At 37.3% G+C, this 10000-nt stretch overlaps 1 long non-coding RNA gene and 1 pseudogene across 1 annotated transcript; both read right to left on the bottom strand.

Moving 5' to 3' along the window:
- The window catches only part of LOC138029991 (uncharacterized), a 38802-nt pseudogene that overhangs the window by 21317 nt on the left and 7485 nt on the right, over positions 1–10000 (bottom strand).
- On the bottom strand, positions 1219–5102 carry LOC138030191 (uncharacterized). Its single transcript, XR_011128045.1, has 3 exons — positions 5000–5102; positions 3702–3782; positions 1219–1484 (listed from the first exon to the last, which is right to left on the bottom strand). It is a non-coding gene; the product is annotated as an uncharacterized lncRNA (long non-coding RNA).

Genomic DNA, 10000 nt, shown 5'->3' with positions numbered 1-10000 from the left:
CATAACAAGTACAATCACTGTCACGTAGAAATAGTTAACTTAATTTATGACAAACAATCATGACACCTCTCTTGGAAGTATCATGTAGCTGACAATATCAAGAGTAGTGGACATAAGTGACAGGGTAAATGGAACCACTGAAAACTTTGAAAAAAAAAGTGATATAATCTTGATTTTTTTCTAACTCACCGACAAGTCAAAACCGAAACAATAAGTTCGATAGGAACTTCCCATGAAACAGCGTTTTAACATTGAGGCAAGCTAATAAGTTACATTTATGTTGTAGTTCATTGTGGAAAACAGCTTTAGCCACACCGACTTGAAATTAACAAAATAAACTTCGAGTAAACGCTATTTCATGCGAAAATCCGCCAAAATTATTTTTAACTCTTTGTGCCGAAAAGGCACTCCATCGACGGCCACCAGCATACTAACTAGATTTTGTACCAATTGTAATCATTGATTTCATTTTTTTTCTGCATGATTAAAGTCTTGCGGTGACAGTGTGAAGTGAAGAGACTTTGGCTTTCCCATTTTTATTACGTGCCGGGAAATAAATGTAAGTTCCAATTGTTCTATTTCCTCGATAGAAGTTAAGACTTCTTCAACAACGAACTATAGATATTCTTGGTGCAAAAAAATTGGTATTCTTCAAATGAGACGGCCATTGTTTTATGAGTAATATAAAATGCAACTCTCCAACTCACACAATCGGTCACCCAATAAATGGTTTAGCAGCACGTCAATCAGGTATCAGGTATCAGGCAGGATTCCTGGTAGTATGCTGATGGGCTTCTTAGGTGAACTTTTGAAGTCACCTAAATCCACTTCAAAAGCCGAGAAAGTCCTCTTTAAAAAAACAGTGAAATTCTGCTGCTATTCTACTGCATTTTTTGCACAGAACACATTTTTTTCCAAAGAATGGTTATTTGTGCATAGAAGACAACCAGACATTCTCTATATATGCATTAGCATGGCTATTAGTTGATGAAGTATAATAGTTGATAGTCAGCAAGTGCGTCAACTAAAGATTTCCAATACATTATCAACAGTATTTTGGGCGGTATGACGGTCAAGTTTCCTTGGTCAAACTCTCTTAATCTCTAATACTGGTTTAACGCTAATGTTACCAAGTTTTAAGCACTGCGGAACAACGCGGATTGCCCACTGCGGGGCGTCTTCCTGGGCAATACGCCGCTCTGACAAGTTTTCTGGTTGTTGTTATCTTGTCCTATGAGGCCACCTAGGCGGATCTTCTACGCAACGATTTTCTGTCCAAAGATCTCATCAGCATGTCGAGCTGGGTTGACCACCAAGGCAGCCTTTGTCATGAACTTCCTTTTCCTCTTCCTTTCTTCTTCGTTTTCAAGCTCTTCGCTATCACCACTATCACCAGTCGCGGAGTTGTCTGATGACATTTACGAATTAAGACTTCAGCACAATTTCTTGCTTGATTTTAATGGCCTCTTTTATCGAGACACTTTCTGTGAAATTAAAGGAAAAGGCAAAATAACTTCACCATGCTGAATTTCCACCTTTCTGCACTTTACTCACATTTCCCAGCATTTGTAGTGTCTCTGTATGCATTTCAGATATATAAAAAACAGACGACGACGGCGAAAAAAAGAGTGGCAGATTAGGGCCAAGAAGGAAGTTCAGGACATTCTCAATCAGTGTTTTCTCCGTTTATGTGAATAGTAAAGATCATTGGTTGCTGTTTAATCAGAGCAACCACAACAGAGAAGATGCTGTGGTCGTCGAGAATTCATTGGTTTACAGTCAACCAAAACTAACCCGGCCTGTGAGCCCTCGACCTTTTGGTCAAGACTAGCCCGCAGGGTACCCAAAATAAACCTAATAAACCTTTCCCCGATCCACTAAATCCTGAACGGCCCTTCCCAGGCAAGTACTGCGGGTTGTATGTTCGATATTTATCAGCATTTTTTTTTTCAGGGAACGGGTTCCAGCGCTTTCTGAGCTATTACGTATGATCTTTATGGGCTGTTGATGCCCTATTACAGCAAAGAAAGGAACGGTAACTTATGCTAGTGTCTTTCTGTTGATCTAAAAGGATTCTATTTCGGAATCGAACGGACTAATCGAGCTAATTTTCCATGATGCAAATCCCTTCCTTAACCACACAATGGAAAAGACACAAACAAATCGAGAGTATCAGTAAACCATAAGGTTCTGTGTCCTATCATATAGGTAGCGCAAGCAGGATATATGTGTATCTGTACTATATTATGTACGAGTAGGAATTTTAAGATTTGTATGGGACAATGGTTTTTGGCAAAAGTAAAAAATATATATGTATAAATTTACGTTTTAAAATAAGAAATAGTTTTCCTCGCTTCAGTCTTGTGTTTCTTTGTCTTTGCTTCAGTTTCTGGGTCGATTAAGAGCGGTTTAGGTGGTTTTCGGTCCCTCTTCTATAGAGAGGGAAAAAAGGAGGAACTAAAAACCACCTAAATCGATCTTAATGGACCCAGAAACCGTACCAAAGACAAAGAAACAGAAGACTGAAGCGAGGTGAGCTGTTTTTTTTATTTTAAATCGTAAATACTTTTTAAATTTTGAGAAAAGCCGTTTTCCCTGTACAAACCCCTATATTTCTGCTCTTGCATAAAAAAGTACAGTACAGATACACATTTATCAAGCTTGGGCTACCTGTGGTGGAACGAAAAATTTGTTATGCGCAGTGAACGTTGCATCTGGTGACACTCGTTGCGAAAATATTGGGGAAGGAATCTGCGCTGCAAATAACCCAAGATGCCCCGCTTCAACAAGGGTATTTTATACTGTACGCAAAAGTGCAGAATATTTTGCTAGTACAAATCTATCATTTTCGTTTAGCGGCTCAGCTGTGAAGATTTCATTTAAAACTAATGCTGCTACTATCAGAAATTCAATTCTCATTGTAAGTGGATTTATACTGATGATGGTTAGCATAAAAAAAGCCCTAGAGCGCTGGATCGAGGACAATATGATGTCATTCTTAATCAGTAAACCGCAAACCTTTTCCAAGGGTAAAGGGTGGGGTTTTCTACCTAACAGTTGTCATGTCGGGTAGTTAAATTGATTTTACAAATTCAGTGTATTAATTTCCTTAGTTTTCAAAGTCTTCACCAAAGGGAACCCGGCAAAGCAGGAACCAAATAAAATGTATTCTAATATTTGAGAGCAAATACTGCAGCCTTACAGGCATGAGAGAATTAGTAACGATTTTCTTCTTACAGACCCTATCGCAAGTGGAGTTTTGAGAAAATGAGTATTTAGATCACCTAAAACCCATATAACATTACACATGTTTGCATTCATTTTACACTACTAGCTGACAATCTCCCCTCTTCAACTTTTCGTTCTACCAACAGGCCCTGAAGATAAAACCTATACAAAATTAACCCTTTTAATCCAAATTGCCCAGGGGGAAGATGAGTGTGCTAATCACAATAGTATATGCCTTCTAACTAGGACTCTAATTTTAGTAAAGGCTGCTAGGTGTTTTCTTGAAGTGCAGTATTTAATTCAATTGCACAACCTATGATTATCTTATTGCTAGTAGATGGAGGGAGAGGATTTAATGGGGAAAGCAAATTGTGTATCTCATTTCTTATGCTAGGTGTAATTAGTTCTTTAGTTAATATAACACATGCATGTGTAAGTAACGAATGGGCCGGTACTGTAAGAATGGCTATTACCTCATGACATCTTTGTAGTTTTCTTGGCATGTGTAAAATAATGTTCTGCATTCCTGCTCAGATCTGTTTTTGTCGTTGCATCTTTGGGAATAAAAAGAGGTCTTAATTTCTCCTACAGAGAGTTGATACCATGCACATATTAAGTAGTGCTTTATTAATGCATAGTGATATGACATGTGCACATCTGTACTTCGTGAAAAGACAAATGCACTAATCTAATTAGGGTGCACACTGCTGCCAATAACTGATGACTGCAGACATGTACTCTATTGTTTGCAAAAAATGTGGGTGTTTTAATTAAGAAATAGCCTTGCATTCTTAGATGCAGATGCTCCTCAAGCAATGGCAGTAGTGTTGTGAGTGAATCTCTGCTGTTTTGTTCTTCAAAGTTTCAATGTACCCCTGCCTGAAACATAATTGGCTAACCTAAAAACACAATTATTTTCAACCATGTTTTAAAAAAATAGTAAAATTATTTTTTATCTTACTTCTTATGATGTATCCTTGTTTGCCTTTGTCCATGGTACTGAATATTTCCAATATTTCTGTATTTACTACCTAATTTGTACTATTGAGGGGTTATTGGCTTTATGAATTGCAAATTAAAGTTAAAGGTAAAATGTCTGTCATAATTTAATTCATTGTTATATATCAGACATACATTCCGCATGTACATTCACTTGAAATGTCCAAATCAGTATGTTTTCATGGGGATTAGATTAGACATTGATAGGGTCACACTTATTTTTCCTTAATCAAACACTGAAAACTTATGTCCCCATTAATTAATTTAATTAACCTTTTGACACCCAAACCGGTCAGACTTAGTATTTTACTCTGTCTAATGCCACACGATTTTCCTTGTCAATGGGGAACCCCCGGGAGTCAATGGATTAATCTGAGCTACTTTGATTTTTGAGCTAAATAATCAAACAGAACGTTTTTTGATACTGAAATACCCAAGATTCCTAGATTTATCTTCACCACCACTTGGTGAACAACATTCTAGTACAGATGATAAAGTGAGTTCCCTCAAACATTTTGATTTAACTTCTTCATATTAAGATTCATGATGGTTTTACCTGAAAGTTAAGTCATAAGAAAATAATAATATATAGAGGTAAAGAGGTATAAGATGTATAAATTCGAAATGGTCTTAAATTTCATTGTGAAAATTTATGATCTTCCTGATTCCTTCTTGGATCAGCAAGCTTGGTAAAGGATTATTTGCAACTAGATCCATTTTATTATAACAAAGCTCTTGTGGTTTATTATTTTTTTACCCATTGCAGACTCACCATGCACTTGGGAATCATTTCTTTCGAAGATTGGCTGGAATAAAACCAATAATGAAACAGATACTCTGAGACTTTCAGTCAAATGATCTGCAATAGGCATCTGGCACAGAGAGCTTTCAGAGATCTATTACAGAAAGATGTAAGATGGTGTTAGACATGTTGTGGGATGTTATGTTATTCTGAACACCAATGCAAGTCCTCTGTATTGTGCTATACAGCCAGAGTGGCGGGAAATTCGTGCACCGTTTCATTAAAAAAATAGTGACTTTTTTTTTTCTTTTGCAGTTTCCCTACCTTTGTTTTTGAAATCCAGTGTAACGTACAGGGAAATCATCTGTCACTTTTACTGCCATTATTTAAAAGTAGAAACTAATCACGAAGTGATAATCCTTCAATCGCTATAAACCTACACTCGGCAAAAAGGATGACTTACGTGTATGAAGCACAGCGGCTTTGTTGTGAACTGTGAGATGAAAAGTGAATGAAAAAGACTAATAATTTTTAGATTGGCTTTTGAGTTAGGTGAACCAAATAGAATACTACTAAATGTCATAACGTATACGTACCCAACTTCTTTCTTTTTTCCACTGGCTTCTCCCGTTCCCATCGCTATCTTTGACCTTGCTTGTATTGTCTCTAGTAAATTTTTGATACCATTTTGAGTTGTATGTTCAGTGTCCGGTCTTGCATACCTTCATTATCCCTTGGCTGAGAGCTTTATCTTTCACAAAACATAATTTTTAGCCGGCTGTACGTTTTCACAAAAGTAAGATGCTCCAAGTATATCGAAAGAATAAACAACGACAAGTAGAACAAGCTACCGACGAACTTTTCGGAAGGTACATTTTCCCGCTGTTTTGTATATCCCATAAAAGGAGTTCTTGAATCAACCCTCTCCCCAGTGTCTTTCCTTCGGACCTTGTAGAGAGGTAGGGTTGGGGGGAGCATTCCTTTGCTGAGGCATATAAATCGTTCTACCTTCTAAATATTTGAAAGCACAAAGAGTAATGTTTACATGTTGTAGTTGTATGTAATGATCATTTATTGTTTTAGAAAATTTGTCAAAATTATTCTGTGTCTAAGATTGCTCATAAGATCGTCTTAAAATCATGCATCTTAGACCCATTTCCTTCCGCACTGATGAAAGAATACTTTGAAATGTTTCTACTGACACTTTGTAAGATCGTTAACTTATCTCTGGAATCTGGTTATCTGCCTCCTTCTCTTAAAACTGCTGTCCTTACACCTCTACTCAAGAAACCTTCTTTAGATCGCGAAATCTTTAAAAATTACAGACCGATCTCAAACCTTACAGTAGTCTCAAAAATCATTGAAAAAGTCGTGGCTGTGCGCTTACATGAGTACTTGCTAAGTAACCACCTTCACGAGCCACTACAGTCGGCCTACAAGCCTTTTCATAGCTGTGAAACTGCTCTTGTACGTGTCCATAATGATGTCATGCGTGCTATTGATAATCGTCAGTGCGTTATACTTCTTCTTCTTGATCTGTCTGCTGCCTTCGACACCGTCGCCCATGAAATCCTGCTTAATAGATTAAACTCTAAATTTGGAATCAGCGGAACTGCTCTCAACTGGTTTCAATCTTACCTTACTGGTCGCACTCAATCTGTTCTGATTAATGGGAATAAATCACAACCTCGTAACCTCAGTTGTAGAGTACCCCAAGGCTCTGTGCTTGGACCTATCCTCTATTTATTGTATACTGCACCATTAGCTGACTTATTTCGACACCATAACTTGCAATTTCACCTCTATGCTGACGATACGCAACTTAACGTTTCCTTTTCAACAAATAATGACCTGGAACTGACTGAAGGTGTTGAACGTATCGAGTTATGCCTGACTGATTTTGACAAATGGATGAGTATCAACAAACTAAAATTGAATAAAGAAAAAACTGAGTTCCTCTTTAGTCACTCAAAATTTAGACTACAGCACTGCTTGCCGTCAATCTGCTTTGGTCAAGACACCGTCCAGCCTTCTCAAACTGCCAGGAATATTGGTGTCACTTTTGACAGTACCATGTCAATGCTGCCTCATATTAATACTTTATGTAAATCTGCATTCTATCACCTTCGTAATCTATCACGTATCAGGAAATATATATCAACGGAAACTGCCAAAACACTTGTGCATGCCTTTATCTCATCCAAACTTGACCACTGCAACTCCCTTCTGTACAATCTTCCAAAATATGCTGTTAAAAAACTACAGTATGTACAAAACGCCGCCGCGCGCTTAATAACATTTACCTCGAAATTCAACCATATTACTCCCATCTTGAAAGATCTACACTGGTTACCAATTAATGAACGCATAAAGTTTAAGATTCTAATTCTCACTTTCAAGGCTTTGCATGATTTGTCTCCCTCGTACATACAAGAACTGATAAGTCTCTACCGTCCTTCAAGAACCCTCCGCTCATCTACATCGCTCCGTCTTAACCCTACCAGCTATAATTTGAAGTCTTTATGGATCTAGAGCTTTCGCGGTCGCCTCGCCACAACTTTGGAACGATCTACCAGAACACATAAAAAACACTGATAATCTCCAGACTTTCAAAACACGACTTAAAACTTTTTCGTTTATGAATTTATTTTTAATTTTTCATGACTTGTAAAGCGCTTAGATCACGTCTGGATAGGCGCTATATAAGAAATATTATTATTATTATTATTATTATTATTATTATTATTATTATTATTACAATCTGGCTTGCCGCGACAAGCTTTTCGCTATTTGCAAGCTAGCCAAGTAATAACTTAAACTGTTTAATTGCTGTAAATAAATAAAAATTGAAAACTTGTGTCAAGGGAAGATTATATGAAACAAAAGACTACACATTTTCTTTTGGCATCTTTTTAAGACGAACAGAAGCAATGTGACCGACCTTTTAAGAATAGCCCTTTTCCGAGATGCTGCATGCCTCAGTTTCAAAGCGAGTCTTGGTGAACAACCATTCAAATGGAAATGACTTGCGTATTCTTATGCAAATCAAATTCAATTCCATTACAATAGTTGAGCACCACGACTCACTTCGAAACCGAGACAAACAAATACTCGGAAATGGCCCAGTTTAACATTCCACTGACTTAAATTTAGACGATTGACCGTTGTGATTACGCCCTTCACTTGACACTTAGAGCACATTGCGCGCTTGATTACTGTCACTGCTCATTGGATGAAACTCTTGAGCGTTTCTCCTCGCCACTTCCATGGACTTGACGATCGATCTATCGGTTCTGTTTGTGAGTGCACAGCATGGAAAAAACTGGCGAGAAAAGAGAAGCTGAAAACAAAATTAATCTGTAAGCATGGAGAACATCAGAATGTAGATTGCAAACAAAAACGGCGCTTCTTTTTTCACAGGTACCAGGCAAATATATCGACGCAAGTGGTACCACTGTTGTTGTCCTCTGAACAGTCTACCCAGTCCTGTCCATACCATATCTGCAATTCCTGGTTCTTCAACAAACGTAATGGAGTGGAATTGCTGCTTAGAACAAGCTCTGTTGATCCTTGCTTTATTCCTTCAAGAACGTAGAATAGCTTTTTGTTACTGCATGCTCTATTTTTATCTTTTATCAATTTTAAATCATCCTCTTTTGGCAGAAGGGCTTTTTTGTCGGCAGTTGTGATGATCGTCATAAACGTGTTGTTTGCATACGCGTCTAAGTAGGTGCAGCTCCAGTAGGAAGCATCGTCATTGCCGTTACATTTGATGGATCCGTTTCTGTGCACGAGCTTCATACCCTTTACATTCCCAGTTTTAGTCATCACCAAGACACCGTATTGATCATCCCGAGATCCAAAGCAAACTGGATCTTCGTTGATTTTTTGCCACACCCCTGAAAATAAAAATTATTTTGTTACCAGAATAAGATATGTTTCGTTTTGTCGTAAACCCTTTTTTACACCAGGGCAAAATCATCGACAGTAAATATTGTCATAGAAACAATCAAATGAACAAAACAATAGCTTGAACAAACAACTATCTTGAATAGATGTGTGAAATGGCCATTGCAAGCTTAACAATTCGATTTAAAATCTGTCCTTTTTCTTGTTCATTGTCCTGCTCTACTTGTTATGTTTTGTACCTACATTGTGGTAGTTGCCAACTCGAAAGCTTGTCTTATTTGGCTACCAGGTGCTCTCCCTTGTAAGTTTAGTCTACTATTATCATATCGTTATTTTATTCTGTTATTGTTTTGACATCAGGCTATTTTCACCGGGAGAAAAGTACGCTTTTGCCAGTCATGCTGGTATTCACTATTTTTATAATAACGTCTAATTTCGGAGCTGATGTCGAACAGCCTTATGTTTTGGCGATTTGAGCCCGAAAAGGTTCTTAAAATGTTCTTAAAGTTATGTGGTATACTAAGTTCGAATGCAAATTGAGTTGTTCCTCAGTGTATTATGCAGTAAAAAAGCGTCCCTAAGCATCTTAGTTTAATAATTGTCCTGTGAGACTACATTTTTCATTTCTTTTACCGTTATTTATACTTCTCATAAAAACAAGGACAAAAACAAATGAGTAAAGTCTTTAAAGACGTTCGTACTGTAACCTAAATCTTACTTACTTAAATCTTTGGTTAATCTCAACCTGTACACTGTACATGTCATATAAAAGAGCTAGGTCCTCATTTAAAAGAAGGGTGTATGGAAGACATGTTTGCACAAAGGACTTTATTGTTAACATAAGGGTCCCTTGAAGGAGTCAACAACTTGCTGTATTCAAATTATTTTCTATATGAGAATGGTCATAGCTCTAAGGAAGGATCATAGAATCCTGAAAAGCTCCATGCTAGGTTTTCACATTCGTGGCTCATTTCATTTGTTGAGTTAATTAGTGAATGGCCTTAAACCCGAGTAGGAGATCTTCAAAGATTTGTATTAAGTTTACACAAAAAGTACTAATAAGTAGTACTGACCTTGACAAGTAGCCTGGATAACATGACCAGCATTTTCATCTGAGTATAT

The sequence above is a fragment of the Montipora capricornis genome, chromosome 13 (genome assembly GCF_036669925.1).
Source record: "Montipora capricornis isolate CH-2021 chromosome 13, ASM3666992v2, whole genome shotgun sequence".
NCBI classification, from domain to species: domain Eukaryota; kingdom Metazoa; phylum Cnidaria; class Anthozoa; order Scleractinia; family Acroporidae; genus Montipora; species Montipora capricornis.
Note: the sequence above shows the minus strand (reverse complement) of the source record. Positions and strands in the feature narration are given on the sequence as shown.